The sequence below is a fragment of the Pinus tabuliformis genome, chromosome 6 (genome assembly GCF_031772625.1).
Source record: "Pinus tabuliformis cultivar Carrire ecotype Pingquan chromosome 6, CPIR1, whole genome shotgun sequence".
In the NCBI taxonomy this organism is placed as follows: domain Eukaryota; kingdom Viridiplantae; phylum Streptophyta; class Pinopsida; order Pinales; family Pinaceae; genus Pinus; species Pinus tabuliformis.
Genome location: NC_142292.1, coordinates 746,966,807 through 746,980,641, shown reverse-complemented (window position 1 = coordinate 746,980,641; position 13,835 = coordinate 746,966,807). Strand labels below are relative to the sequence as shown.

Below are 13,835 nucleotides of genomic sequence, written 5' to 3'. Positions count from 1 at the left end.
CTGTGCAAGACAGAATCAATCAGAGAACCATAAAAAGCAACTCATCAGATTAAATTAGAAAATTAAATAGATGCACATAGAAACAACAAAATGTTAGAGTCCAAACATTATTCATATCCATGAATTGTGTCACACTGGAACATTTCCAATTCAAGTAAATGGGAACATGGAGAATAATGGCATCAACATCACTCCATTTCAGTAGCAAATTCGATTACAGTGGTTAAAGATTATGAAGAAACATTGTAATGTGTTGTAATGCAGGCTAAAAGGAAAATGCAGAAGGATTGTATATTTATCAAAACAGTTCCTTCTACACATATGTTAGAATTTAGAACAAGGAGAAATATCATACACAAGGCAAAACTGAATATAAAGTGATTCTCCAAAGCTTTTGGAAAGCATGTGACACGACACTTCACCACAGAGAAACCTGCCAAACTACTCTAGAGCCCTGTTACCTACAAAAAGTGGGTAACCCATACAAGAAAAATTTTCTCATTTGTCAGCCAGCCAGCCAGCAGTCCTATGATGGCTCATAGATAGCTTTAAACAAGAGCTATCCACTTATGCTCCAATCAGTGCTTTCTCCCATCTAACATACTTCTTGAAGGAAGGTGGGTCATCCATCACTAGGTACATTAACCATTCTTGTAATCATGTGCTTTCATTTAATGCTTTGAGGCATTCTAAAATGGATCACAGGCCAAGCTGGAAGATTGACCGCTCTTGATTGCACAATTGTTCCCATGCTTCACTTGGGAGGTTATCCTTTGCCACTAGTCCAGTGTGACCTCCCCTGAGGTCCCTCTTCCAAGAAGGTCACTACTGTTAGTTTTTGTAGCTCGGGCAGGTGTTCTAGTCCCTATTGGTGTCTATGAGGCTAAGGAACACATGAAGATAATTATCTCCAAGACCCAGAAACAGTTTCTAAGGAAAATTTCATAATTAGATTATTTAGTCAGTTTTTTAATCAATTTCCAAGTCTAACTTAGGAAAAGTGGTTAATTAAATCAAATTAATTGAGACAAAATCGATTTGCTCTAGTGACTTCCAGAAAAATCTTGAGAATGGGTCAAGATGATCTTAGCCATCAATTGGAGTTAGATCGTGGCCGCCAATTTGTCAATGAGAGATTATATGGGCAAATTGATGGGGCACTTGGAGATCACAATTCAAGACACAAAATTGCAGTGACAGCAAGGGCGCAGTGATAGCATAGAGGACACTAGCAACGGGGTTTCAACAGAGAAACTGAGAGATTTTTCGGAGCAATTCTTCACCAAGATTCCAGTATTTTGAGAAGAGTAAGGAGGTTGAATTGTTCTTTAGAGAGAAGGCCGAATCAGGTAGTGTGTGTAGCCAATTCAGCCAGTGCAAGTAACCAGAGGCTCAATTTAGTTGCTAGTTGTTGGATATTTTTCCAGAGGTAGAACAAGTGGTTTATCAAGTTGTTGGAGGCAAGATTATACACAAGATTAATTTTCCTAGAGGGAGTGCGAGTTTTTGGGTGGCCAGTTCATACTCCTCAGTTTGCAAGTGCGAATTTCTGGAGGGGGTGCGAAAAGCCTAGGACAGGTTGTGTGGATTTGCAGTGGGAGATTTTTGTTTTCCCAGTTCGATTTTGCCAGTAGGAGTGGAGAAAAATATTTGTCGGAGCTTTGCTAGTGAGAGGCAAGCAATTGTTGTAACTCTTAATTGTTGAAGATTAATTAATAATATAAACCCTCATCTACAGAACCGGTTTTCCCCACACTAGGGTTTTCTAGGAACTATTGTCCAAAAATATCAATGTCTAAATTTTATGTGTATACATTATTTTCTCAATTTTTGTTATTATTGGTGAAAAATGCAGTAGTGATTTCATTCCTTATTTGTCGTGATTAATTTCTGAAGACAAATAATCTACATAAGATAGAATAATAATTTCCAGTAACTGCAATTAAGGAAAGTGTTGAGAAATCTAGGGGCAGCAAGTGTAGGAGATTTCTCTTCCTTGATAATCGTTTGTGATATGATTTTTAATTTTTTAGATTAGTTTCTTTTATTATTAGTGTTTTTGTCAGACCAGGTAGTAACTCCTCAAAATCAATTCATTGATATTCATTCAGGTTGGTCTTTATTATATACATGAGGGAGAGACTGTTCACTTCATCTCCCAGTGACTATTCATATTTCTTATTATTTATTTACATCAGTTACACTTATTCACCCAATCCTGATGATTAGGTGTCAACATTCCTCGCTTAATCTGAAGGGATGTTGCTGAGTCCAAGCATTGTTCTGAATCATTCAAGCTTTTCTCTTCCAAGTGCTTTGGTGAAGATGTCTGCAATTTGCTCATTAGTGGAACAATGGTGGAGATGGATTGTTTTGGCCTCAACATGATGTCGAATCAGAGGATATTTAGTATTGATGTGCTTCGTTCGATCATGGAACTTTGGGTTCTTGGCCAACTTTATTGTCGAGGTATTGTCAATCATGAAGTCGATTGTACTTGTTTTACTTGCAAATCTTCAAGAATTTTCCTGAGCCACACAATTTATTTTGTTGACTCAGTTGCTGCCACATATTCTGCTTTTGTTGTGGAATCTGTTGGAACTGATTGTTTGCGTGATCTCCATGAGACAGCTCCTGATCCAAGACTCATAGGATAACCTGAAGTAGATACCCTAGTTTCTTTGTCTCCATCGAAGTCTAAATCAGAGTATCCAATCAAGCTGAAGTCATCCACCTGTGCATACTTGATTCCAAAGTCTTGAGTTCCCTTCAAGTACCTTAGAACTCTTTTTGCAGCAGACCAATGTCCCTCACAAGGTTTTGCATAAACCTGGAGAAGATTCCAACAGCAAACAAAATGTTTGGTCTGGTAGTAGTTAGGTAGTTGAGACTTCCTACAAGTTGTCTATACTTTGTTGCATCCTCAAATTCTTTTCCTTCAATGGATGTGAGCTTTAAGTTTTGTTCCATTGGAGTAGTAAGAGGATTGCATTCTGTCATGCCAAACCTGTTCAACAGATCTCCAATGTACTTCTTTTGAGAAAGAAAGATGGACTTCGGATGTTGAGTTACTTCAATACCAAGATAGAAATGAACATAGCCCAAATCAGTCATTTCAAAACCTTTCCTCAATTCCTTCTTTATGGATGCAATGTAGCTTTCATTGTTCCCTGTCATCAAAAGATCATCTACATATACCACAAGATATACAACTATTTGGCCAACTTTCTTGACAAATAAAGTTGCATCATCAAGATCATAATGTTTGAAATTGAGTTTCAGAAGATGCTTATTTAGTTTTCCATACTAGGCTCGTGGTGCTTGTTTGAGGCCATACAAGGATTTCACAAGTTTGCATACTTTATGTTCATGTCCTTTCACAGTAAATCCTTCAGGCTGGGACATAAAAACATTCTCTTTTAGATCTCCATTCAAGAAAGCAGTTTTTACATTCATTTGATGGACTTTCCAACCGTTCTAAGCTGCTAGTGCAAAGAGTGTTCGGATGGTAGCCCATTTTGCTGTGGGGGCAAAAGTCTCCTCATAATCGACCCCTTCCTTCTGTGCAAAACCTTTTTCCACAAGCCTGGCTTTGTGCTTGTCAAGCGATCCATCAACTTTATACATGTTCTTGTAGACCCACTTGCAGCTAATTGGTTTGGTTCCTAATGGAGGATCAACCAACTTCCAAGTGCCATTCTTTATCAGGGCATCATACTCCTTTTGCATCGCTTCTTTCCTTTCATCATGAGAAGCAATTTCTTTGAAGGAAGTTGGTTCGAAATCTGTAGACAAATTCAATTCACAATCATAAGAAACATCCATATCAACAGGTGAATTAGAGTCATCTACATCACCTCCATTTTGCCGGTTTGAATTTCTAATTCCTGTCTTTCCAACCTCATCAGAATGAACACTTTCTAGTGTCTTTGTCAGCCACTTTGGGGGACCTTTCTCAAATGGTCCAGGCTGCTCCGTTGATTGAGTTGGGACTGAATCAAGATTGAGTCTCCCAATTCTATCAATCACATCACTTAAAATATCATCTGTTTTTGGAGTTTCATGTGGGGGAGAGAGTTCTTCAGAAGAAGATTCCACATGTTGATCTAGTATAGGAATCCCTCCCTTCAAGATGTGGAATCTACTTATCAAATTCTTGAAAGCTCAACAACATTCTCTGTTTTGGATGTTTCAAGAAAGATTACATCTCTAGATACAACAAACCTTTTATTGACTTCATCATAGAGATGATATGCTTTGGAGGTGTTTGAATACCCGAGGAAGATACACTTACGACTTCTTGCACCAAGTTTGTTTCTATGTACCTTTGGTATCAAGGCATAACAGGTGGAACCAAAGACCCTGAGATGCTTTAACGAAGGAATGTGCCCATACCACATTTCATATGGAGTCTTGTTTCTAATAGCATTAGATGGACATCTATTCTTTATATATACAGCACATAGAACTGCATCAGCCCAAAACATCAATTTTACATTTTTGAAAAACATCATGGAGCGCACCATATTTAAAATTGTCCTATTCATTCTTTCAACTACACTGTTCTGTTGGGGATTATAAGGCACAGTTGTTTAATGTTTGATCCCATGTTGGCGAAGATAGTTTTCAAATTCATTTGAAGTATATTCTTTTCCATTATCAGTGCGAATAGAGCCAATATGAGATTGTGCATCATTTTCAATCCATGTATTAAAGTTCTTGAATGTATGAAAAGCATCAGATTTGTTCTTCAATAAATAAACCCAACACATTCTTGTGTAGTCATCAATAAATGTCATCATATATTTATTTCCATTTGCAAAAGGAACAGGCATTGGACCACATAAATCTGAATGAATGAGTTAAAGTTTTCTATGTGCTCTTGAATGTGAATCATGAAAAGACTGTTTGCTATGCTTTCTTAGAATACAAGCATCACATAGCTTAAGTTTCCTAGGAATTGTAGGCAAACCAGCAACACCATTTTTCTTCAACAAGCAAAGGCTATCATAGTTCAAATTTCCAAATCTAGCATGTCATAATAAACTTGATGAAAGTGTACCTTCTTCATAATGAGAGTTGTATGAGAAATGTTTTGCACGAGCAGAGGTACCCTGCAGGTTGAGAAGCCTTTCTTTTTCTATCCCCCCATGACAAGTGAGTGATCAGATGCTTTTCTCACCTCAAGCTTGCCATCAAACATATGAATGGAGTGACCTTGCTGGCGGATGTAAACCAAGGACAACAAGTTTCTCTTCAGTTGTGGGAGATATAGAACATGATGCAGAAGAAAATTTGGAAGACCAGGCAATTTAAGCCTGATTATGCCAAGCCTTGATGGCTTGATTTTTTATTGGTCTACAAAGTATACTGCTCCATCAACATTGTCAGTAAATCCTTCAAAAAAATCTTTTCTATGAGTCATGTGGCAAGTTGCTCCTAAATCAAGCAACCAATCATTTTTCCAAGAAGCAAGTGAAGCATTAAATAAGTCTTCATTTACTCCAACATTACATTGTGCCACAACATAATGAGCGGATTCAAGTGCTTTACCTTTGTCTGTGTCATTAGTTTTACCTTTGGGTTGGTTTCTTTGCTGCTCAATTTTGTCCCAAGGTAACTTGCATGTAGAGGCATCATGTGATCCATTTCTTTTCCAGCGTATGTAGTGCAAATTGGACTTTTCTCCTGGAGAGTGTCTACCCCCCCTGCCTCTGAAATATCTTCCTCTTCCTCTTCGACCACCTCTTCCTCTGGAAGAATCTTGGGCAAGATTCTTTTCTTTATGAGCAAGGCACACAGCCTCTTCAGAAGATTCAGGGGCTATCTTCTTTCCAAAAGCTTTCTCTCTTTCAGCAAAATTTTTCACAAGAGAGTCAAAGGTAATAACTTTGAGATTTCCATTTGCTTGCAATGACTCAAGATAATTGAAGTAAGATAAAGTCCCTGAGAAAAGCGATAAGAGGAATATCCAATTCAACCTTAGTGGCTTTGATATCGTGCATTATAGATTTTACTTCAGATGCAAGAGCAAGAGGATCATTATTTTGTAATTCAAGAGTGAAGAGTTTAATCATGAGTTGAACAACTTCAAGTGCAAAATGTGAGTCATAGAGTTCTTTCAGCTTTTGTAAGGCTTCGAAAGCAGTTGAAAATGGCGAAATATGGCGACTAACCTCTTCACTTACAGATGCTGCAATTAATGCATAGGCTTTGCTGTTCTTATTTTCCCAAATGGCGAACTCTTTGTCTAAGGTAGGTTGTTCTGGCTCTTTGTCTCCGTCTCCAATACACACTCCTTTCCACAACTCATTGAAAATGAGGGTGTGTTTTATCATCCGGGACCACTCAGGATAGTTCTCCTTGCCAATGAGAATTATTCCCACAATGGATATGATTGAATGCATTGTAAAATCTGAGTGTTGTAAAAATACTTCTGCTGATAAAAAAATACTTTCGCTGATAGAAAGAAAATACTTCTACTGATAGAAAATTTTCTAAAGTTGACGTGCACTTCATATATTATATGCCCATTATATATCGATCACATATGGCTCAACATATAAAAGATTTCAACCGACTTTTAATGACGTCTTTTCTCAACACATGCACCATGGATACCATACATATTTCTGAGCCAATGAAAAAAAATCCATTGCACCAAATAAAAGGCATTCAGAGCATGCATACACAGTCTTCAAAAAAATGTTTAATGTAGTCTCCAAAAATGTTTAATGCACAAGAAGCATATACTGTATACAGATCCACTAGCGCTCCCACCACCAATGTTTTCTCACCACTTCGGACGTTTGCCTCGCCATTGCACATCATACACTAGAACGAGGTCTCGGTTCTGGTACCAAGGACTGCTCCATACCAGAACTTCTTCAAGGTAATGAAAAACTTGCATATGTTAGTAGAGAGGAGGGGAGGTCTGTGTATTACCAATGCGTATTGTTGGGAGCAGCGTGGAGAGAGCAGCCAGAGGTTTGACAACGGAGGTCTGGCAATGGAACGCTGGCAACGAAGGGAGCAAATAAAGTGAAGAGAGGCAACGAAGGCTGGCAAATGGTTCCCCTATCTTCTCATTCCCCCACTTTGGCATAGAGACCAGAACATTCCGAAGTGCATTCTTTTCAAATTGTTGCAAGGGAATGAATAGTTATGATGTAGCGTAATATAGATTGGTGACATTACTTGTTCGCTTCCTCCATAAATCGAGTGACTAGACCATTAAAGATTGCAGCACAAAAAGAGAAGTTCATGAAAACAACAGGCTGAACATTGGATGAGAGATAATTGCAATGAGGAGCAGGTATTTGATGGGTATACGAAGCGTTACCCAGACTATCACGCAGAAGGCAAAGAAGAATATGGCACACTGTAGGAAATGTAGGACAGATTTCTGAAAAATGCAGAAGGGAGTTACAATGGCAGATTGCAATGCCAAAAATGGTGCTAGCTCTGATACCATGTCAGACCAGGTAGTAACTCCTCAGAATCAATTCATTGATATTCATTCAAGTTGGTCTTTATTATATACATGAGGGAGAGACTGTTCACTTCATCTCCCGGTGACTATTCATATTTCTTATTATTTATTTACATCAATTACACTTATTCACCCAATCCTGATGACTAAGTGTCAACAGTTTTCTTAATCAAACAACTACCAATTCATAAAGAACAATGAGACAAAGGACACAAGATATAAGCGACCAGCAAGGGCCAAAACCTCTCCATTTTGAGAGGAAAACCTATAATAATTATTCTTCTTATAGAATCTTCAATTTGACAAATTCCAAGACCTAGACCTTTGACCAAAACCCATCCAAGACCAAGTCAATGCCTTTCCTTGATTTGTTTTTCTTTCACAAAGTCAACCTCAATCAAAGTAGCATTCCAGCGGCAATGGCTTCTCCTCCGACCTCATTTTTCGTACCTGCAACTTCTTGACTGCAATTTGACCTAACTGCAGAAACCCTAGGCTGCACGTGTGAGCAAGATCATGGAGAAATTGTCCTTTTTTCTTCTTCGCTTGGTGAGATACTTTTCTTCAACACCTCGGCCTCCAAAATGATTCCTTTTTCAGCCAAGTTTGGACTTCTATAATGACTATAATATTTGGTCTTCCTGCAGCAGTGAAAGCCCTAATTCTTTTCGCATGTGTGAGATATTCTAGCCCAAAACAAATCAAAACTTCTTGGTTCTCTTTCTTCGCTCTCTACGAGGCTTTTTCTTCCTCCTTATTTCGCACTTATACTTCTACTTAAAAGCTTGATGAGATCAATACTTGAGTGAGCTTGAGTCCTCCTATATATAGCCTTTGTTCCCATGCTTTTAGGTCGACTTGTCTTCATTTCTAGGTTGACATGCTTCTTTGTAGGCATGTTGCACACATTTTATCAAAGTCCCAAGGAAGCAGATGTACCATATTTTCTTCAAAGATCAATATCATCAGCCATCAATGATTGTGTCATTGTAAACCCATTCTGCATTTTTTTTAATGTAAATGATGCTAGTAAGATCGTTCATGTATGTAACAACCTAGGTAAGCCTATTATTTTAGCAACAAATTTCATCCTAGGATGTTTTTCGTCTCACTGATTCATTTGTGTTTCTAAACAGAGATGATCAACAAAGTTTTTGCCTCCAACTTCACCCCAAAGCTAGGGTGGAATTTATCGTCAAAGTCTTAGGTGAGTCCTAGTGTTTTAGTCGTCTTATGTAAAAGTGATTTGGAAATGATTTAAGCTAATTGGCTAAACTATTTTATTAAAAAACATCTTGTCTACTAGATCATATTGTGTCGCAGAATTGGGTATGTATTTTCAGGATCTATAACAAACAGGTATTCCCCCTGTGAAGGTTGAATTATATAAAATCTTATGTAAAAAGTATTTTAGTGCAAGGTCCCTTATACTTAGACACCATGGTTAAAATATTAAGAGGGTGGAAAAATAATTAATCGCCTCAAGTGTCAATCAAATAATTTTTCTGGCAAAATTAAAATTAATCCTAAGCCAAAAAATTTATTTATTAGAGTCAAAAATTTAATTGCTAAAGAAATTAAATTCTCCAAGTGGAAAAATTCATGGGTCTTAAAGAAATTAGAGGTCATTTGTGTCTCAAGCCGTCGATTTTGGCTAATGTAACTCTGAAAAGCTTATGTAAATTACTGTCCCACTAGGAACGTTGGAATAATCATAATAAAGACTTTGGGGTGAAGTTCATTGTGTCTCTGATCTATCGATTTCTATTATGTGTTGGATACAGGCAATGTTGCACAAAACACCCCCCCCCCCTCTCAAGGATCCAAACTAGGAATAGCATCCCATACGGATCCGTGGGGGATCTACCATACGGATCAGGCCAGTGAAGACAGTTCTTGGAAATTCGGAACCGTGTCAGGGTGAAAATTCCTAGGTCTAACAATCTCAGGAATCCTACTGCAACCAGCTGAATCTACTTCACCTAGATCATAAATTACATTACAAACTTATTTCAGATTTCTTCTTGAAATATTAAAAGTAAATAATTGAAGCAGCCTACACCAAATTAAATATGATTCTAAAACATAGAAACTGAGCAAGGAAATACAAACACATAGGACACCGTTATTTTTGGACAAATGTCCCAAGAAAAACCCAATGCGGGAACACCGGTGTAGCATCTCTGAGGGTTTTTTATTATTAAGCAGTAGCAAATTCTGAATACCTCATAGGATTATCCAGTTACAAAGAGAAATACTGGCAAAAAGAATTTTGAGATTACCTCACACTATCATTGGAAATCCTGGCTGATCCAGCCCAAACTGATTGCCCCCTGATTTTTCTGGCTACCACTGCACAGTGTCTGTGTCAACCCAGCATCAAGCTCTCTGGGTGTTGCGTCACTCCTCTGGTTGGTCAATTTGTTGCCTAGGAGATTCAATTTCTACCTCTCGATCTCACACCCTAGCTCCTGGCTTCTGAAAATCGAATTCCTCTGCAAATTTCGGACTCCTCACTAGCTTCTACACTACCTCTGCGTGGCTCTGCGTCAGCCACTCTAGCTCAGCACTACCACTGTTGGATTACCCTCTGCCTCTCTCTGCTGAAGATTCTCCGACTGAGAAAAATCACTCTCTTCGGAAGCTATCCCTGCCCCTCTGCTGCAAGAAATATCCTCAATCAAATTTTCCTCTTGAGAACTTTTCACTTTAGAAAATCGATTTCTTGATCTTTCTTGGTGTATTTTCCAAATGACCCTCAAGCCCCTTCTTACATCTTTCTGTTGGACAACCAACAACCTAGATTAACTCCTAATCAAAGGCTCAGATTGTTTTGACTTGATCTCGGTCTTTTTCTAGAAGATTCACCCACAATTAGATTAATACCCGTTAATATTTTAATTTTCCTAAGTTTAGACTTAGGAACCCCATTAAAAATATTAATTATTCTAATATAATCTTCTCTGAGTGGAATTTCCCAAAACGATTTCTAGTTCTTTGGAATGCATGTGACCAAGCCTCCCTACAAAATTTGGGAACCCCGTTAAAATATTAATTATTTTAATATAATCATCTCTGGGTGGAATTTCCCAAAACGGTTTCTGGTTCTTTGGAATGCATGCGACCGAGCCTCCCTACAAAATTTGGGAACCCCATTAAAAATATTAATTATTTTAATATAATCGTCTCTAGGTGGAATTTCCCAAAACGGTTTCTAGTTCTTTGGAATGCATGTGACCAAACCTCCCTACAAAATTTGAGGCCTAGAGCACATCTGATACCACCCCAAATCAACACTCCCTCTTAGCAAGGAATGTGCTCTAGCAATATACTACTGCTGCATATTGCTCTGACTCTGAAGCATTGTCCTCTGCGCTGCTGATGTCTGACATGCTATCCACCAACCACTGCATTGCTGCTAGAACTGTATTGTTGCTTTTGACACTACCACTGCCATTGCTACATCTGTACGACATCTCCTTATCAAATGTTGCATCTGCTATGCTGCTAGCACTACCACTGCTAACATTGCATCTGTACTGCAACTCAATTGCTGAGAGAAGCAACTAAAAGACATTCAAAAACTAGACAAGTATCAAGTGGATACACCTCGGTGCTGAAAGCCTGACTATTGTTGGTCCCATGTTGTCTTATGAAGCCACTATGATGCTCAAGCTTTGCACTGTGCCTCCACACACTACTACCTCTTTGCTTTGCGCTACTCAAGTTCTAGCTGCTAACTACTGCATCTATCGCTTCAACACTCCATGGCACCAACTGAACACCCCTCCATCCCACTACTACTGATCATAGGCTCCCGTAACAAGGTATTGATCCAAGAGGTGGACTCCTCAAGGATCCTACACATCTAAGTTGCACGAAACGGGGAAACGGGTACGAGTTTCCGAAACGGGAAGCGATACGAAACGCGACCTCCAAAAATTTTGGAAACGGGGAAACGCAATATATATATATATATATATATATTGAAAATATTTAAATATATATATATGTGCAATCATAAAGCATAAATGATACATTATAATTTATTACACTTAAACATTAAGATTTAATTTACATCACATTTACTCATGAATGATCACATAATGAAAATAAAAATATCGAAATTTCCAAAAGCAACCTTTATTATATATCCAAATCTCAAAATCAGCCTTTATTTATATTAATATATGAGGCTGCAAATACAATAAAGACTATAAGGCTGCAAGAGAGAGATCAAATCAGGATTTTCTGCATCCACATCCCATTCTTTAGAAGGACCATTGTTGTATTGGGAGTCTCCTCCTACATAGTCGAACGACGTTAGTGCTCTTGATTAAATACACGTTTCATACCCTAGTACCCTACATGATCTTGATTATTGGGAGTTTCCCCTGCATAGAGGGCTTGGTTCTCTTGATTAAATACAAGTTCCATACCCTAGTACATGATAAAATCCAATGGAAACATTGCAATCCCTCCAATCCTGAAATCCTGAAAAACAAATAAGTCTGCTGGATTTTGAGTGAGATCTAAAATTCTACTTTCTCCATATGAAATCGAATGAGGGCGAAACCACTCTCAAACATCCTGAGTCATTTCATGGTAATGTTAAAAAATTAAGTAAAAGGATGAAAATGAAAAATAAAGGAGAATATCACTTTTACTCTAAGAATTTAACATTACCATGAACTGCATATCCCTCAAACTTCCTGATGAACTGCATATCAACACTAGGGCAAAAATTCACTTTTATAACTTTAGACACGCATCTAGAAGCAACAAGAAGTCACTAACATACCCTAAAAGTAAATTAAAAAAAAATAATAAAAAAAACACAAGTTAATGAGGAAACGTGGGTCGTACGGCCCTGAAACGTGTTTCCGGCCGTACTGGCCACGTTTCCGTTTCAGGAAACGTGGCAGTACGGCCGGAAACGCGTTTCAGGGCCGTACCATACGCGTTTCGTACCCGTTTTTGTACGGAAACGGACCTCTATACCATGTTTCGTGCAACATAGCTACACATCTATAGCTCTTTCAAACTGTTGATTTTTGGGTAGCATCGAATGTGCTCTAGCTTCGAAATTTTGTGGAGGGGCTAGAACGCATGAGATCTCCAAGACCCAAAAATTCTTTGGTGAAATTCCACCCAGATTGATTTCATTAAAATAATTAATATTTTTAATGGGGTTCCTAAGTCTAAACTTAGGAAAATTAAAATATTAATGGGTATTAATTAAAATATGGGTGAGAAGCTTCTAAGAGACCGTTGATTTCTCAACAGGGAAAGTATAAATGGAGGCTTGGGGTCAGTTGGAGAAGACACACACAAAGATTGAGGAAATCGATTTTTTGAGGTGAGCAGTTCTCAGAAGGAAAACTGATTGGGGAGATCTTGCAGCTGAGGGGTAGTGATAGTTAGGGAATACTGACAGAGAGGCGGAGAGAAGCTTGTGGAGGCAGCGCAGTAGCCAGGAGAGCTGACGTTGGGCCAGTCTGAGCCCACGTAGCCTTCACGCAGAGCTAGGAGAGCCAACGCAGAGGAAGAGTTGCCTTCCACGTAGAATGTCGAGGAGCTGCCGGAACAATTGGGAAAGTTGACTAAATGAGCAGAAGTGCTAACGCAGAGCCTCAGAGAGCTCTCCACGCAGGCCCACACAATTAGTGCAAAGCGGCAACAAAGTTGTAGCCGGGACCAGCTAGTTTTGCTGGCGGATCAGCCGGATTCTGTCGAGTGAAGTGAGGTAAAACTCACTCAGGTTCTTCGCCATTGTATTTCTTTGTCATTGGTTTGTCGGGAGGGAAACCAGCATTTGTATTCAAAACTTCTGCTTAATAATAGAAAATCCTCAGAGTTATTGCACTAATTTTCTCACATTGGGTTTTTCCGGGGACGTTTAGTCTATAAATAAGTATGTCCTTTGCATGATTGTCTCATTTATTTTTCAGTTCTTGATTTGTATAGTGGTGTAGGCTACAGTGTATTTACATTAATATTTTCTGAACATTTCTTAAAATAACTTGTTAAATGAAGAATACAAGTAGGTGATGTAAATTAGTTTTCTGCAGTAAGATTTCTAACTTGTTCGATTCAAAAATTTTCACACAAACTACAGCTCCAAATCAGCCCACCTCCCTCCTAGAGGTATCTTGCCTGTCATGGCGACCTCCTCCTGTTCGATCTTTGCAGCTGCAACCTTAGGATCGTGATTCTCATCCTTGTCCTTTTTCGTCAAAGGACAATGGGATGCATAGTGGCCCATCTCGCCACATCTGAAACACTTCACCTTGGAGACATCCTTATTTCGTCTCTGTTGCCCCTATTTCCCCTTTGATGCAAG

The 13,835-nt window shown here is 38.6% G+C and overlaps 1 protein-coding gene across 4 annotated transcripts in view; it reads right to left on the bottom strand.

The window, feature by feature from the left end:
• EMB25 (DEAD/DEAH box helicase) overlaps positions 1 to 13,835 on the bottom strand; it is a 404,169-nt gene that overhangs the window by 141,294 nt on the left and 249,040 nt on the right. The gene's annotated exons all lie outside the window — the stretch shown is intronic.